Source organism: Triturus cristatus, chromosome 1_1 (genome assembly GCF_964204655.1).
Source record: "Triturus cristatus chromosome 1_1, aTriCri1.1, whole genome shotgun sequence".
In the NCBI taxonomy this organism is placed as follows: Eukaryota; Metazoa; Chordata; class Amphibia; order Caudata; family Salamandridae; genus Triturus; species Triturus cristatus.
The window spans coordinates 66,715,071-66,732,085 of NC_140579.1; positions in this window are offsets into that span (position 1 = coordinate 66,715,071).

The window sequence follows — 17,015 nt, forward strand, 5'->3', positions numbered from 1 at the left end:
AATGGGAGTGCTGGAGGTCAAGCCACTTGGCTCCGGTCCCACTCCAGCTGCTGCACAGGTTCATGCTATGCATGTGATCGCGCATTATATGCAAAGTTACGCTCATATCAGATTTAACTACATAATCACATCAATTTAAAAAAGGAAAAAAGGCGCTGACCTCGTAAAACATCTGCTCTGCGATCATGCTCAGTTGTAAAAACACTATAGTGTGCCACACCCCTTATTAAATCAGCACCAGAAAGAGACCTTTATCCCTGAAAGGATGAATGGGCGAGTATGAAGTGCCTACCATCCACATCAGAACAAAGTTTACCACTTTGCTAGAGTAATTGTTTCACATTTTTGCAGTCTTCTTTTGAGATGTTTGGTGATTCCTGCATAGACAGAGTTCACATAGTCCAGCCTGCTGGTGATGAGAGCTTGGTTGATGGTCTTTCTGGTATCGTTCAGTAGCCACAATGATGATACTGAGGTTTCCGGCATGAGGGTTTGGTGGTGGGTGTATGTCCGAGGTCTATAGGCCACCAGATGGAGTTCCACAGCGAGGCATCCTTTCTGAAAATCACCACTTCTGTCTTGTTGGTGTTGAGATTGAGACAGTTTGACTTCATCCAGGAGGCCACTTCGGCCATGCAGGTAGTTATTTTGTTCCTTGTGTTGGGGATCTGACTGAGAGGGACAGCATAGGTTGTTTGCCGTCGGCGTAGGGGAGGATGTTGATGACATGGGCATAGATGATGGTGGCCAGTCGGGTCATGTAGATGTTGGAGAGGATAGGGCTGCATAAAAGCCCTAAGGTATTCTGCAGATGAGTTCCTTGGCCTTCAAGGGCTATGGTGAAAGGTTGACTGGCTGAGTTTTTTATTCATAAAAGTGCAGATCTGTCGGATGGTAGGAGGTCCCTGAATGCCAGTCTTGTTAAGTTGTCTAATGAGGATGGGGTGGGAGACTCTGTTGGACACTGCCACAAGGTCCAGTAGGATGTGGGCTGCAGTTTCTTCCATGTCCATGATCATATGGATGTCATCTGTTGTTGTGATAAAAGCTGTCTCCGAGTTGTGGTTGGGTCTGAAAACTGACTGGATTGTTTCGAGGAGCTGGTGGTTGGGGAGGTGGTCGGTGAGACTGCATCCCCTTCCACCAACTCCGTCTTGCTTTCCCCCACCCACTCCTTCGTTGCTCTCTCATCCCTTCTGGTGCTTCAAATGATTTTTTTATTTTTACTTTTTTTGGCGCTGTGGCAGCTCCCAGTTGTTGCCGGGCCACTCTGCTTTAAGAAATGTGCTCAAGTGCAACTGAATATTCTGCCGTTCCGGATTGGTAAATTATAGATAGATAGATAGATAGATAGATAGATAGATAGATAGATAGATAGACAGACAGACAGACAGACAGACAGACAGACAGACAGACAGACAGACAGACAGACAGACAGACAGACAGACAGACAGATAAGACAGATAAGATAGATAAGACAGATAAGATAGATAAGATAGATAAGATAGATAAGATAGATAAGATAGATAAGACAGATAAGATAGATAAGATAGATAAGATAGATAAGATAGATAAGATAGATAAGATAGATAAGATAGATAAGATAGATAGATAGATAGATAGATAGATAGATAGATAGATAGATAGATAGATAGATAGATAGATAGATAGATAGATAGATAGATAGATAGATAGACACCACTGCATCATTCAGTAGGCACGCTCATGGATGGAGACCTAAGCGTGAGTCTCGGGTATAACGTGGCTGCATGAGCATGCCTTTTTTTGCCGATGCTGCACGGCTTTTACAACAAGCACTGGCACAGCCAATAGGTCTCGCTTTTGGGACCTTATAAGTATTTAGTTATGCAGCACAATATTCTTACTGCAACAACATTAACTGTTGCGTGGCTAAACACTTATAAGGTCCCAAAGGCAAGACCTATTGGCTATGCCAATGCTTGTTTGTTGTGGTTGGCGATTTTATCTGAATAGCCTACGATCGTGTCTTCTAGAGTCAGGTCAGAGATCTCTCAGCTTTATTAAGGCCGTACATATACTATTAATGTATTTCTTATGCCACATAACTACCCTTCAGATTACACTGATGTGGCAAGTGAATGTCGAGGAATCCAGACCACAAGGCCTTCTAGGCCCTGGCAAAGAGTTGAGATAGCTCAGAGGAAAGAGAACGCATACAGATACATTCAACATAAAGAACCTCCCTCAGGTGACGTTGATTCACAGGTCCATTGTACAGCAGAACCATCTCTCAGGTTTATAGATTTTGAATAATGTGCGTTTGTACACTGCTGCTATCCGTCACACTGCTTGGTCGTTATAAGAAGGTGCATTTCTATAGGAGATCTGTTCCTCAGGCCATTTCACTATTGGAGGAACAGACAAGCTATCCCTTGTATTACACAGATCTCTCTGGCTTATGCATCAAACAGCAGAACTAGCCCTTATGTGAGCCAGGTGCACTGCCCCCATATGTCGTACACACTCAGGTGTTACAGGCTGCACAGCAGTCGCTCATGTCATACAGATGTTGGAGGCCAGCACACGAAACAGCAGGGCTGTTGCCCGGATTACAGGAATGCTACAAGTTCGTGCATTAGATAACCGACCTGTTATTAATGTAATAGCGCAATGACGTGAAGGTGAATTAACATTAGAGCCACCCTTCGGTTTGAGTGCGTGCTACAAGCGGAAGCATTAGAAAGCACGGCTATTCCTCAGATTACACAGATGGTGCAAGTGTCACCATTACACACCACAACGTGACAACAACGCCTTTATTACACAGAAGTTAGAAGTCTGATGTCCTGGAACGCAGCGCTATCCTCAGAATATGCAGATCGATGCTGCAGGCAGATGCGTTTTAGAACAAAGCGATCCCTCATCTTACAGGCATGTCACAGGTTCATTCACTAAATTATAAACTGCCTCAGAAAAACACAGCTTGTGCGGGTTGTGGCCTCAGCCAGCAGAGCTATCCCCGGATCGAGCAGCTGTTTGCACCTGAGGCGGACACTTTCCCTTGTTGCTTAAACGCATCCAGTAAACAGCTCTGCATTTGGCGCGTGCAGGTTGTTATTATTCTTTTATGTAGGCGTCTGTTTTATGAATGAGGTTATTATTCTTGCTGTTTTACCCATCTGTCCTGCCTGACCTTTTTTTGAACTAGCGGAATTAAAGTGACAGTGCGCCAGAAAGTTCATAATTCCCTCCCAATATCTGTATACCACTACAAAGGGGTACTTTTTAAAAAGCAAGCATGCGTACTGCGAGCCAAGTGGAAATCCAACGGGCTGCAGGAAAGTAAAACGTGTGGCACCGTCAAAAGGAAATAGATAACAACAACAACAAAAAAAAAAAACCCTGTGAAGTGACCCACGACTGCACTTGTGAGAGTCAGAGGAACGAGCGCCAAATCTAGAAAGTGACCATTTAAAAAGAATGAATGGGTAACGCTGCCAGGTTGTGCAGCACCATACCCGCCTTTCAAATGTAGGGACAGTTCCATTTAAACAAACACTTCAACTGCATAATCCTAAATTCACGTTATTTCTCTGCCCCGCACACAACCATGCTCAAAGATATACTATTACGTTGCTCTTAATATAACGCATATTGGGGCATATTATCAAGACAGGCGATAAAATGTGTCCTTCACATCTAACATGGGCTTCAATTGGAATTCCATAGAGCATATTATCAAGCCCATTATCGCCGTTTTAGCGGCAGTTTTCTGCCGCTAAAGCGGCGATAATTTTATCGCCTGTCTTGATAATATGCCCCATTGATTGTAGGGAAGTACCGACAATAGCCCCATTACTGCATCAGCGATGGTAGAAGAAAGAGAAACCAGCATTGGCACCGCGGCCGTGAAAGTAACGCGGCCGCAAAAGCAAAAGTAATCACGATCGCGGGGACGCGCTCTGTGGTGGGGAGGGGTGGAGCGCGGCGCTTGGGAAAGCAAGGGAAAGGAAAGGGTGCCGGGAGGAATGAGCCATGACAGAAACCCAGATGGCGGCTGCGACATCTGGGACATCTTGTTATCTGCAGATAACAAGATGGCTGCAGATAACAAGATGGCTGCCATCCAGTAGAAACACTGTACTAAGATGACAACACAACAGGATAATAAGGCAAGCGCCTCATTCCCTTTAATCACAGAGAGACAATTATGAATGCCAGTGTATACATAGCTAAACCATCCGCATCAAAAACAATGAACAACCAGCTTTCCTCTAAATTAAAAGCACTGTAAACTGAGTGGTATGCCGACTCATGTCGAATAACCAAGGCTACTGGAAATATGAGACTTGAAGCAGCTTTCGAAATAATTATGGTTTTGCCACATAATCCAGCATCTGCGCTTAAACACCAGTTGCTCCCTCGGTGGAGCGGGGGCTTCATTTACCTATTGCCTGAGGCCGGATTGACACTCATTCTTCCCTGAGGACACTTTCACTGCTGGGGCCCTGACGCTGTTGTTCTCTCCGCCGCCGTTGCCTGTAACACCGCACGGCCGCTGTGGGAGAGGACTACAGCTCCCAGCTTGCACAGCGGTGACCAGCACCGCCCACTTCCTGCCGTGCGCGCCCGGAGGCGCTTAAACACCAGTTGCTCCCTCCCCGTCGCGGACGCGCGCGGGCGGCGCCGGGCTAAGCCCGGGCCAAGGGCGGGCCCGTTTTAGCCCGTTCTGGACCGGACAAGGCCGGGCCGGCCTTAGTTTCTTTTTTCTGCAATCTACAGTTAAGGTCAGTCTGCGGAAAACTTCATACCAAACTTTTGTCTGCATATATTACCGACGCTAGGTTGAGTACTTTTGTATACATTATGTCTGCTTCTCCACCAATCTGTAGGGATAATGCCAAAGATAATAGAAGGCCAACAGGAGGAGCGTTAATGGGCACTCTGGATAATTTTTTAGTTAGAGTGTCCTCTGCTCTTGCTAAGGATATTGAGCTAACTGAAAAAAGACTATCCCTTGACATTGCCTTTGAAAAAAGATCTTCTATGGGCAGGATAGTTGAAGCTCGTTCTCCGGATTTACTCTGGACTAATACCCAAGATTCAGTGGCCTCAATGGCATCCCCAGAGGAGGAGGGGGTGCAGGGGCTACCAGAATTAGCAAGACCCCAGACTAATGAGCTTCCCCGCAACGCTAGTATACCAGATACGAGTATAGATATAGTTACCCCTGTTGCAACAGGTACATGCTTTGCTAAAATTAAAACCCGGTCAACCACTAGTATCAAGGCGGTGCCGTCCAAAACTGAACAGGGTCTCTTTTCAAAACGGAGCCGTAATGGTAATAAAGTACAGACCCCTGGGAAGAAGAGAAAACCTAGCAAAGCTCAGACCGTCAACAAGCCCGTAACCCAAGGTGCTCTACATATTCCTGGAAGTACTTGCCCTGCAAGTGAAGATATAAATAACCATCCGCGTGATGAACAGAATAGTATAAATGAGTTGGGTCCACCCTTTTGGACAAAAATGGAACATTTGATTAAGAAGTCTTGGGCCCCATTAAGTGAACGTTTGGACTCAATTGACTCCAGATTAGTATGCCTTGAACTATTGCTTGCCTCATCCCGGGGTAGGGAAGGGAAACAAGCCACTGGGCCAGTCAGTAACTATGCAGGGGGAGGGGGAGAGGGGATAATTACAACCCTTGGAGTAGAGATACCCCCCTCAGTCCCTAAGGGTCCTATAGCTCCCAGTAAAATGCCTGCAAGTGGTAATTTGGTAAAACCTCGCGGAAATCCCCCTGAACCAGTCTCAAACAACCTGTTAAGGGTAGAGCATTCCGGTGATAGGGGAATGCTGCTGCAAAGAGAGTCTGGTAAACCTCTAACACAGAAGGAAGCACCGCATAAAAGCATAATGGCCTATAGCGAAGCTCCTTTACCAAACATCCAGCTTCCTCCAGAGTCTGCACCTTATGTAGTGGTTCTGGTGGGGGCTCCTTCATTATGTCAGGGTAAGAGGGAATCATACCAGGAGCTAAAGAACAAGTGTATCCATTGGCTCAATAAGAATCGTCCATTACCAATACATGTCTCTGCTGAAATTCTCCACGCCAGAAGAGTGGGCTGGGTGGGGTACAAACCAAAGTCAGTGGGAGGGGACTGTATAGTTGTTAATTTCAGGGATTGGAGGGCGGTGGATTACATCTGTGATTGGTAGCAAAACGATCCGGTATCATCTATTCACCCTCTTCCCCTGTCTTATTTCTACGCACCCGCGCTTCCAGGGAGGGGGGATAAACAGCTTTTTAGAGGGCAAAAGGAGTGGAGTACTGGGGGAATATATTGCTGTGTAATAGATTTGACGTGCTATCTGGCATGGAAGAATGTGACTGACTACAAGGGGATAATTATGGTCAGATGGTGGTTAATACAGCCCCCAATGAGGCAGAGAGGGTTGAAGTACAAAGGATAACTGTTATAGAAAGCCCAGTGGTTAATACTGATCTCCAAACATCAACTTGTAAAATTTTGAGTTGGAACATTGCCGGGATGAGAAGTAAGCATAGGGATAGGTCCTGGTTGGAAGAGATAAAGCCCTATGACATAATGGCATTTCAGGAAACATGGGACACAAACCATAATTTCTATATAGATGGGTATACACATTTTTTTATTTCTGCTAAACAGGCCCAGCATGGTAGAGCAAAGGGAGGTTTAGCAATGTTTTTTTCCCTGAATTTGAATGGCTCCTTAAAACAGATTGATGCGAGCTGCCACAATTGTCTGGCAGTGGAGCTATCTCGGCCACAGTGTGGGAAATTATTATTGGTTAATTTTTATAACTCTCAAAATAGTGAATGTTCAAATCAATTTTTAATATGTCTAGAGGACTTTTTATTGACATATAAAGTAAAAAACCCATGGGCGGAGGTTATTGTTATGGGTGACTTTAACATCCACCCATGTGGACAAGAATGTGTTCTTGATAATTTAGATGGTCCCCCATATTCCGCTTTTGTACACTTTGAACACACTATGCAAGGGGAGGCCCTAGAGAAATTTTTGGCCACCACAAATCTTTATGAATCGGGATGTACTGTGGGAGGTCCTAGGGTAGCCACCTATAAAGGCACGGATACAGGCACAGTCATAGATTATATCTTTATGACTCCCCCAGTCCTAGGCAGTGTTGTTTCATATAAGGTGGGGTCTTCTGTTTTTAGTGATCACAACCCTGTAATTTTAGAAATGGCCCAGGGGGGCCAATTAAGTTTTATAGAATTCAAGAATATGGGCACCAGATGAGAGGTGATATCAACGGACCAAGACAGGAGATTGAAATGGACGAAAGTAATTCCTGAAGTTTTCTTGGGGGAGGTTATGTCTAATACAGAGAAGGAAGTCAGTATCTGCTTGGATATTGTTGCACCAAATACACTGATTGTAGAAGCTTTTGGTATTATTTGCAAACATATTAGTAGCAAGCTGACGAAGCAAATACATTCCACAACCACTATTAGTGGAAAAAGATGGTTTGATAATGCTTGTACTGGGGCACATTCGGCACTCCTTAAAGCATTAAAACATTGCCCTAGAAATAGGGAGCAAATTAGGGAGCTAAGGAAGTCCTATAAACAGGTCATCAGGTTAAGAAAAAATCAGATCAAGGATGAGGCATGGGACAAACTTTTGTCCCAGGAGGTCTTGAGGGATAGTGGGAAATTTTGGCAAACTATCAACGAGCCTTTTTTTTCCTGTGAATATAATTCCCGACTTGATTGTAATATTCAAGATGACCAATGGACTGCCCACTTTGAGAAAATTTATGGAAGTCAAGGGGTTGAGAGTCCACAAGTAGATATCTCTAATTCAGAATTAGCGCCAGTAGTGGTCTTCCAGGAGAGTGAAGTATTTAAAGCAATAACGGAGACCAGGATAAATAAGGCGCCAGGTCCGGATGGGGTCCCAGCGGACCTCTATAAAAGTCACCCTAGATTTTGGGCAAGGGTATTGACTAATGTTTTTAATGCATCAGGTTCAAACATAATTCCCATCTCTTGGTCAAAATCCATCATTATTCCGGTCTTTAAAAAAGGGCAAAGAGATGACCCATCCTGTTACAGGCCTATCTCCCTGATAGATTCTGCTGTGAAGATACTAGGCAGAGTTATTTTAGCTAGGTTGACAGATCATTTTGAGGGAAGCGGGATCCTAACTAATGCTCAATATGGCTTTAGAGCCAAAAGGAGCACATTAAATCAATGTCTTAATTTACAGGTCCTTATTAATAAGTATACTGTAGCTAAAAAGGGTTCCCTTTACCTGGGATTCATGGACCTCTCATCAGCTTTTGACCTAGTAAATAGGTCGAAGCTGTGGCAAATTTTACTAAATATGGGCATTGATAGTGCATTAGTTAAATTCCTTGCTGATCTCCATTGTGGCTTGATTGCTTCTATACGAGTCACCCAAGACGGGAGATGTACAAAGTATTTTAAATCAGAAAGAGGGGTTAGGCAGGGGTGCATTTTGGCACCCCTGCTTTTTACACTATACATTAATGCATTAGAACCTGCCCTGAAGGGAGCATCGTTAGATGTTCCGAGAGTAGGAGACACAACTATACCAGTTCTCCTCTATGCTGACGATGCGGTTTTGCTGGCCCGTACTGGAGTCGGTCTAAATAAATTGTTAATGAAGTTTGACATATTTATGGAGTCACTTGATCTAAAAATAAATGCAAAAAAATCTCATGTAATGATAGTCGGGGAACAAAGTAGAAAGAAAAATATGATGACATTTTTCTGTGGGAAAGATGAGGTTAGTAGGGTCCCTGTTTTTACATACTTAGGTCTCTTATTTGATGAAAAAGGGTCCTGGGGACCGCAAATGAAACTTAAAAGAAATGTATTTGCTAGATCCACATCAGCCCTGATGGGCTTTTCAAAACGTCTTGGAGCCAGACCCATGGAAGCTATTTTAAAGGTCTACAAGGCAAAGTGCCTTGCAATAGCTACTTATGGTTCTGAGATCTGGGGGTATACCTCACAAGATCATCAAATCCAAGTGGTGGAAAATACATTTCTAAGAACCTTATTATCTGTGCCACAGTCAACCCCTACCTTCTCGATACATGTGGAGACGGGGCTGGATTATGTATTAGATAAAGTGAAAATGGCCCCGATATTATGTTGGCTCAAGACTTGGTTAATGAGGAGATAACTTTGAACCACATGATCCTGAAAGACTGCCTAGCTCTAGATATGGCCAGTAAAATCCCGTGGTTAGCATACATTGAATCCACTTTTAAAAAACTTGGCCGGCCAGAGCTTTTTTTGGCCCCGGAAATCATTAAGAAAGCAGACATAGATCTGATAAAAACTGCCATGGTAAACTTACAATTAGCTGAAAGGGAGAAATTCGAGTTGAAAAAACCTTCAGTTAGACTACACTTTGGGTTAGTGAGTCTACCAGGTCTGGAACTCTACCTGAAGCTAGTTACACGCCCCTTCCATCGTTCTCTGTTAATTAGATTTCGATTTAATTTAATTCATTATTCTTTGGGAGATTTCCCCAAATGGGGAGCACCGGATAATGCTGAGCCCTGCAAGTGTGACAATCTGTCATCACAAGACACTTTGCACTTTGTCATGCTTTGCAAGTATTACTCAGGCATTAGGGAAAGGTATCTACTACCGGTGCTAAAGGAAGTAGGGTTTGCTCAGGTTAGACCGGCACTTATACACTTACAAATATTGAGTAGTGTCCGGACTAATTTTCATGTCGCTAATTTTTTAGTGGCAGCCGTTCGAATCAGCAACACGAAGAAAAAAGTAGGCCTAGGGAATGCTGTATTTTGACCGGGGACGATGATGTGTTTTTATATAGATTTTATTAAATGGTTATGACCTTTTAATTAATTTTAAGTATAATATTTATTATAATATTTATGGAATTTTTAGTGAATATGAGGGGAGTGTGTCATTTGTTCCTGAATATATACCTTATGAAATTGATATGTAAAAGAATTTATGGTGTTCCTTTTGTTTTTATTTTTAATTGTATATTTATGTTAATTAATGCAATTGTGTCTTTTTATGATATTAATTTATCGAATAAAAGTATATGACTGACTGACTAACTCAATAAGATATTTTAAAATACAGACATTGCGACCAATTAAGAACAGAATTACTGCCACTTTTCTCCTTGTTGACAATGTCTTTATGGCAGGGTTAAAAAAAACAAATGTATAAATTGAGGGCCAGATTTTGCGTCAGGGTTGTGTCAATATTTTGGCACAATCCGATGCAAAATCTAATTAGTTAAATATTGTAAAGCGCTCAGATATACTCGTGATAGACCTGCTGAACATATGTGAGGTCTTAAGATCTGATATCACTTCCTGTGAGGTCCTGGGTTGCGATGCCACTTCCTGTGATGCCACATGAAATGTCACATGCTGTGATGTCATGAGATGTGATGTCACGTGCTGTGATGTGCACTTCCTGTGATTCACACAGTGATGTCACACCCATTCTGGCTGACTTGGTGAGTCCCACCACAATTTTGTTTTTCAGGACTTGAGACGTGGAGTAATGTAACCTGCAGGTAACAAGTTACATCAGGAGGTTAGTATACCTACTGCAGAGAGCTGTGTGTAACCTGCAGGTAACACGTTACATCAGGAGGTCAGTATACCTACTGCAGAGAGCTGTGTGTAACCTGCAGGTAACACGTTACATCAGGAGGTCAATATACCTACTGCAGACAGCTGTGTGTAACCTGCAGGTAACAAGTTACATCAGGTAGTCAGTATACCTACTGCAGAGAGCTGTGTGTAACCTGCAGGTAACACGTTACATCAGGCGGTCAGTATACCTACTGCAGAGAGCTGTGTGTAACCTGCAGGTAACAAGTTACATCAGGAGGTCAGTATACCTACTGCAGAGAGCTGTGTGTAATATATATATATATATATATATATTATCTACTGCCGGTCGCCAGTAGATAGTTATAGTTAGGATCTATTTTCCATAGGAAATCCGCAACATTCTATTGGGAATAACTTTGGCGCCGGTTGACGAATCTTCGTGAAATTTTCCAAACTTTTGGCCAGCTCCGGTCCGCTCGTATCCTGAAAGTTTTGTGGTGATTCATCAAGCAGGGGCAGAGAAAAAAGGGGGGTCCTAAAACACGTTTTCCCCATGCAATTTCCCATAGGACCTGTTGACGCAGCTACAGCCCGAACTGCTGAACGGAATTACACCAAATTTGGCAAAGAGGTAGTCCTCAGTTCAGACTCGTGCCTTTTGCTTAAATGGTGTAAATCCGTTCAGTAGTTCCTGAGATATTCAAAAGTAAAAAGATAGATATATCTAGGGCCGCTGATCCTCCCGAGCACGAGCTTTATGCTAATTGGCTGCCAACACTCTGAATCAGGAAGTGTTGGCAGCCATCTTGTACCTCGGTAGAACCGAGACACAAGAAAGCACACAAAAAACACGCAAAAAACGCAAAAAGGGGGCAGGGAAGAAACACCCTGACCCCCTAGGCCTGCTCAGGGGGTCCCACAAGGACCCCCAAGGCCCAAAAAAAAAATATATTTTTTTTAATTCGCGGGATGCGCTTAGGAAATCGCTGAGCATCCCGCTCCGGAAAAAAAAAACAAAGCACGGGCTCCCGCTCTTCGTTTACAGTTAGCCCCCGGAGGTGGCCAAGTCCCGGAGGCAATATTTTATAGTATTGGGGGGCCGGAGGGGCCCCCCAGTCCCGTGGACCACCACTCCCGGGGCTTTAGTGAAATATGTGGGGGGGGCTCTCAGCCTCCCTCAGCCCCGGGGACCGCCACCCCCCAGGGCATTGCCAAAAATGGGTGGGGGGCTCAAAGCCCCCACAAGCCCCGGGGACCGCCAGCCCCGGGCTTTATTTACATATTTGCGGGGAGCTCATGGCCCCCCCGCAGCCCTGGGGACCGCCACCCCCCGGGGCTTGTTTAATAAATAAAATAACTGTGTGGGGGGGGCTCAAGCTTCCCCACACGCCCCGGGGACCGCCACCTCCCCGGGGCACTAAATATTTAAAATTGGGGGTCCGTTACGGACCCCCAAGCCCCGGGGTCCACCACCCCCCGGGGCTTTAAATGAAGTGGGAGATGGGCCGCGCGGACCCCCTTCTGGAGCCAATGATGGCCCTGGGGACCGCCACCCCCCAGGGCCGGCTCCTGCAGTGTCCCAGAGTGCCCACCCCCGGGACACTGCTGCTTACAATGGCAAGCCCGGGCATTGCAAACTGCTTTGCAAACTGCTTTGCTTCATTGAAGCGAGAGCAGGGAAACCTGCTCTCGCTTCAATGAGGCAAAGCACATTGCAGGAAGTGGGAGCCGGCTGGGACCGTGGGGGGGATTGGCACCCCCCCACGGCCCCCATCCCCAAAATGTTTTTTATTTTTTTTAATTTAAAAAAGGGCTGGCCCCGGGGGATGGGGTCTCTGGGGCCCTAAGTAGCCATAGGAGGGGGGCAACGCAGCCCCCCTCCAAATAAAGATTATTTCAAAAAAAGGCTCAGGCCCCGGGGTATGGGGTCCCCGGGGCAGATTAAGGCCTTGGGAGGGGGGCCACGCGGCCCCCCTCCACAGTTTTAAAATAAAAAATAAAAATTAGGGGGCAGGCCCTGGGGGATGGGGTCCCCAGGGCCAAAAAATAAGAAAAAGAAGGGGGGCTACACAGCCCCCCTTCTTAAAAAGATTTTTTTTTTTTAAACAGATCGGGGAGGAGGCCACGCCCCCTCCTTTCATCACTCTGCAAACGCGCCCCCTGGCGCGTTTGCAGAGGGGGAACGAATTCCCCTTCAATACTGGGGGTCCCTGGGGGCCAACTAGCCCACCAGGAACCTCCAGTATGCTCCAGGGGGCTGCGTTGCAGTGAGATGTTCTGAGGCCATGTCCCTTTTTACACCTCTCTGCAACGCAGCTCTGTGGCGCTTAATGGAGGTACCTGGTGGGCTAGTTGGACCCCAGGGGCCCTCAGGATTCAAAGGGACTTAATTCCCCAACTTAAAACGCATCACGGGGCGCGTTTGCACAGTGGTGAAGGTAGATGGCGTGGCCGGTGCGTTTTATGTTGGGGAATTAATTCCTCTTCAATCCTGAGGTCCCCTGGGGGCCAACTAGCCCACCAGGTACCTCCAGTAAGTGCCACGGAGCTGCGTGGCAGAGTGTTGTAAAAAGGGGCGTGGCCTCTGAACACCTCTCTGCAATGCCGCTCCCTGGCGCATACTGGAGGTAACTGGTGGGCTAGTTGGCCCCCAGGGGACCTCAGGATTGAAGAGGAATTAATTCCCCAATTTAAAACATGCCTCAGGGCGTGTTTGCAGACATGTCACCTCAGGCCCCGCCCCCTTCCTTCACCGTTGTGCAAACGCGCCCTGTGGCACGTTTTAAGTTGAGGAATTAATTCCCCTTCAGTCTTGAGGGTCCCTGGGGGCCAACTAGCCCACCAGGTACCTCCAGTATGCGCCAGAGAGCTGCGTTGCAGAGAGGTGTTCAGAGGCCACGCCCCTTTTTACACCTCTCTGTAACGCAGATCTGTGGCGCTTACTGGAGGGACCCAGTGGGCTAGTTTGACCCTAGGGACCCTCAGGATTCAAGGGGCCTTAATCTCCCAACTTAAAATACGCCATGGGGCGCGTTTACACACTGGTGAAGGGAGGGGACGGGGCTTGAGGTGACGTGTGCAAACACGCCCTGTGGTGCGTTTTAAGTTGGGGAAAAAATACCTCTTCTATCCTGAGGGACCCTGGGGGCTAAGTAGCCCACCAGTTGCTTCCAGGAAGTGCCACTGCGCTGCGTTGCAGAGAGGTGGTGCAGGCCGTGCGCCTTTTTACATCTCTCTGCTACGAAGCTCTGTGGCGCTTACTGGATGTACCTAGTGGGCTAGTTGGACTCTACGGATCCTCAAGATTGAAGGGGAATTATTTCCCCACCTTAAAATGCGCCACAGGGCGTGTTTGCACAGAGGTGAAGGGAGGGGATGGTGTAGGAAAGTGGCTCTATACATACTGGACCGAAGTAAAATCAGCCGAACTACGAATTCCGATTTACTCACCTGTTATCAGGAGAGACCTCAGTGCTGAATCTTTAAGGCCAGAACTGATCCTGAAAAGTAATTCTAACCGTACTTAACAGTAACTTGAATTTCCTTCCATAGGCTAACATTGACTGGTTTCATTTGGAAATTCTTCTAAGTGTGGAGTTTTGGAACTTACAAATATTCCTCTAAAATCAGCCGAACTACGAATTCCAATTTACTCGCCTGGTATCAGGAGAGAACCCAGTGCTGCATCTTTTAGCCCAGCACGGACCCTGAAAAGTAATTCTAAGAGTACTTACCAGTAAGTTGTATTTCCTTCCATAGAATCCATTGTGTGGTTTTCAGCAGAAAAGCTTCTAAGTCTGGAGTTTTGGAACTTACAAATATTCCTCTAAAATCAGCCGAACTATGAATTCCGATTTACTCACCTGTTATCAGGAGAGAACCCAGTGCTGCATCTTTTAGCCCAGCACGGATCCTGAAAAATAATTCTAAGCGTAACAGTTCCTTCCATAGGAATCCATTGTGTGGTTTTCAGCAGAAAAGCTTCTAAGTGTGGAGTTTTGTAACTTACAAATATTCCTCTAAAATCAGCCGAACTACGAATTCCGATTTACTCACCTGTTATCAAGAGAGAACCCAGTGCTGCATCTTTTAGCCCAGCACTGACCCTGAAAAGTAATTCTAAGCGTACTTACCAGTAACTTGTATTTCCTTCCATAGGAATCCATTGTGTGGTTTTCAGCAGAAAAGTATCAGTCGATTTTTGGAACGTACAAAAATTCCTCTAAAATCAGCCGAACTACGAATTCCGATTTATTCACCTGTTATCAGGAGAGACCTCAGGGCTGCATGTTTAAGCCCAGTACTGATCCTGAAAAGTAATTCTAACCGTACTTACCAGTAACTTGAATTTCCTTCCATAGGCTAACATTGACTGGTTTCACTTGGAAATTCTTCTAAGTGTGGAGTTTTGGAACTTACAAATATTCCTCTAAAATCAGCCGAACTACGAATTCCAATTTACTCACATGTTATCAGGACAGACCTCAGTGCTGCATCTTTGAGCCCAGTACTGATCTTGAAAAGTAATTCTAACCGCACTTACCAGTAACTTGAATTTCCTTCCATAGGATATCATTGCCTCCCACCCCTGTTCCTGTTTAATAGTTCTCCCGTGAGTCATTGAGCTGACGAGCTGGCGGATGAAGCACCCGCATGCCTGTGAGAGGTACCTGACCTGAGAAAGATGTTGGCAGCCTACGCAGCAAACTCCACATTTGAAAGACTGTAATCTCTACTGATGACGGTTAAAGAACCAGAACCATGTGTCTAAAGATCAGCACTATCTGCGCCAACTGTGGCGAAACACTCGAACAGTCTTGGAGCAAGCAAGTAACTGAAACTGCATTTACTACAATGCCAGAGATGAACTTTGCTGGGATTTGAAGCGGTGTGCTCCCAACCCTGTTCCTGTTTAATAGTACTCCCGTGAACATGGAGAGACCTCAGCGCTGCATCTTTGAGCCCAGTACTGATCCTGAAAAGTAATTTTAACCGTACTTACCAGTAACTTGAATTTCCTTCCATAGGCTAACATTGACTGGTTTAACTTGGAAATTTTTTCAAGTGTGCAGTTTTGGAACTTTAAAATATTCATCTAAAATCAGCCACACTACAAATTCCGATTTACTCACCTGTTGTTAGGTGAGACCTCAGTGCTGCATCTTTCAGACCAGTACTGATTCTGAAAAGTAATTCTAACACTTCTAAATTAACCCAGGCACTCTCCTTGCAGTACTCTAATCATTCAGAAAGTATCCAAGTACTCATGCAGCGAGCCAGGCATTAGTACATGGACTGCCTCAAACCCTACCCACTATGCATGCAGTATCCTAACTAACCAACACACTTATAGTTCTGCACTTATACATTCAACAAAAAAAACAATATTTGAGTTTCAATATTTTAAAACAACATTTTTATTTCCATTTATATTAAAACTATATAATGTAATTTAAAAAATAAAATATGTAAAAATAAACAGTTAAAAAACTCAGCATAAAAAAATACATATAACTATAATTACTTTTAAAAATTATCATTTAAAAACCTTCCAAATTCACTGAAAAAACCATAGGTTTCAGACATGTTATAGTTAGGAATTAGCATTTAAAAAACCTTAGAAATTCACTGAAAAAACCATAGGTTTCAGGGCTGTTATAGTTAGCTGGACATTTTACTCGTACAAAACCATTGAAATTCCTCCGGTATAGTTAGTTGTACTCACTATAACTCCTGCGCCCGCAATCCACTGCTGATGATGTCACATATTACATCATTCATGACATGGTCAGTGACATCACTGATGACATCCCAAATGACATCACTGATGACATCATCCAGTGAATGTGGTTTGGTTTGTTCGTTAAATATGTATGATATATATAGCAATCTGCATTGAAGAATGAGTGGATATATAAATATAAATATCTGGATGGAGGATTTAGTAGCAGTGTGATTGACTGTTTACCTGACTATTTTATAGTGTCTCACTAAATATATTGGATAGTGACTAAACTGTGTGAATATCTGTATCACTTTGTCAGTTGTTGTGTAAACTGCTGTACCAGTTGGTTACTAGCTATGTGAAAGTCTATATTAGTTGTTGATTAGTTAACTGAGTATTTGTATGGGAGAGTGAATGTGTGTGTGGTTCGGTGGGGGTGTGTGACTGTCGAAAGATGTGTGAATAGTTGATGGGGAACGAATTTCCCTTGAATACTGGGGGTCCCTGGGGGCCAACTAGCCCACCAGGAACCTCCAGTATGCGCCAGGGGGCTGAGTTGCAGAGAAGTGTTCTGAGGCCACGCCCCTTTTTACACCTCTCTGCAACACAGCTCTGTGGCGCTTAATGGAGGTAGCTGGTGGGTTAGTTTCAC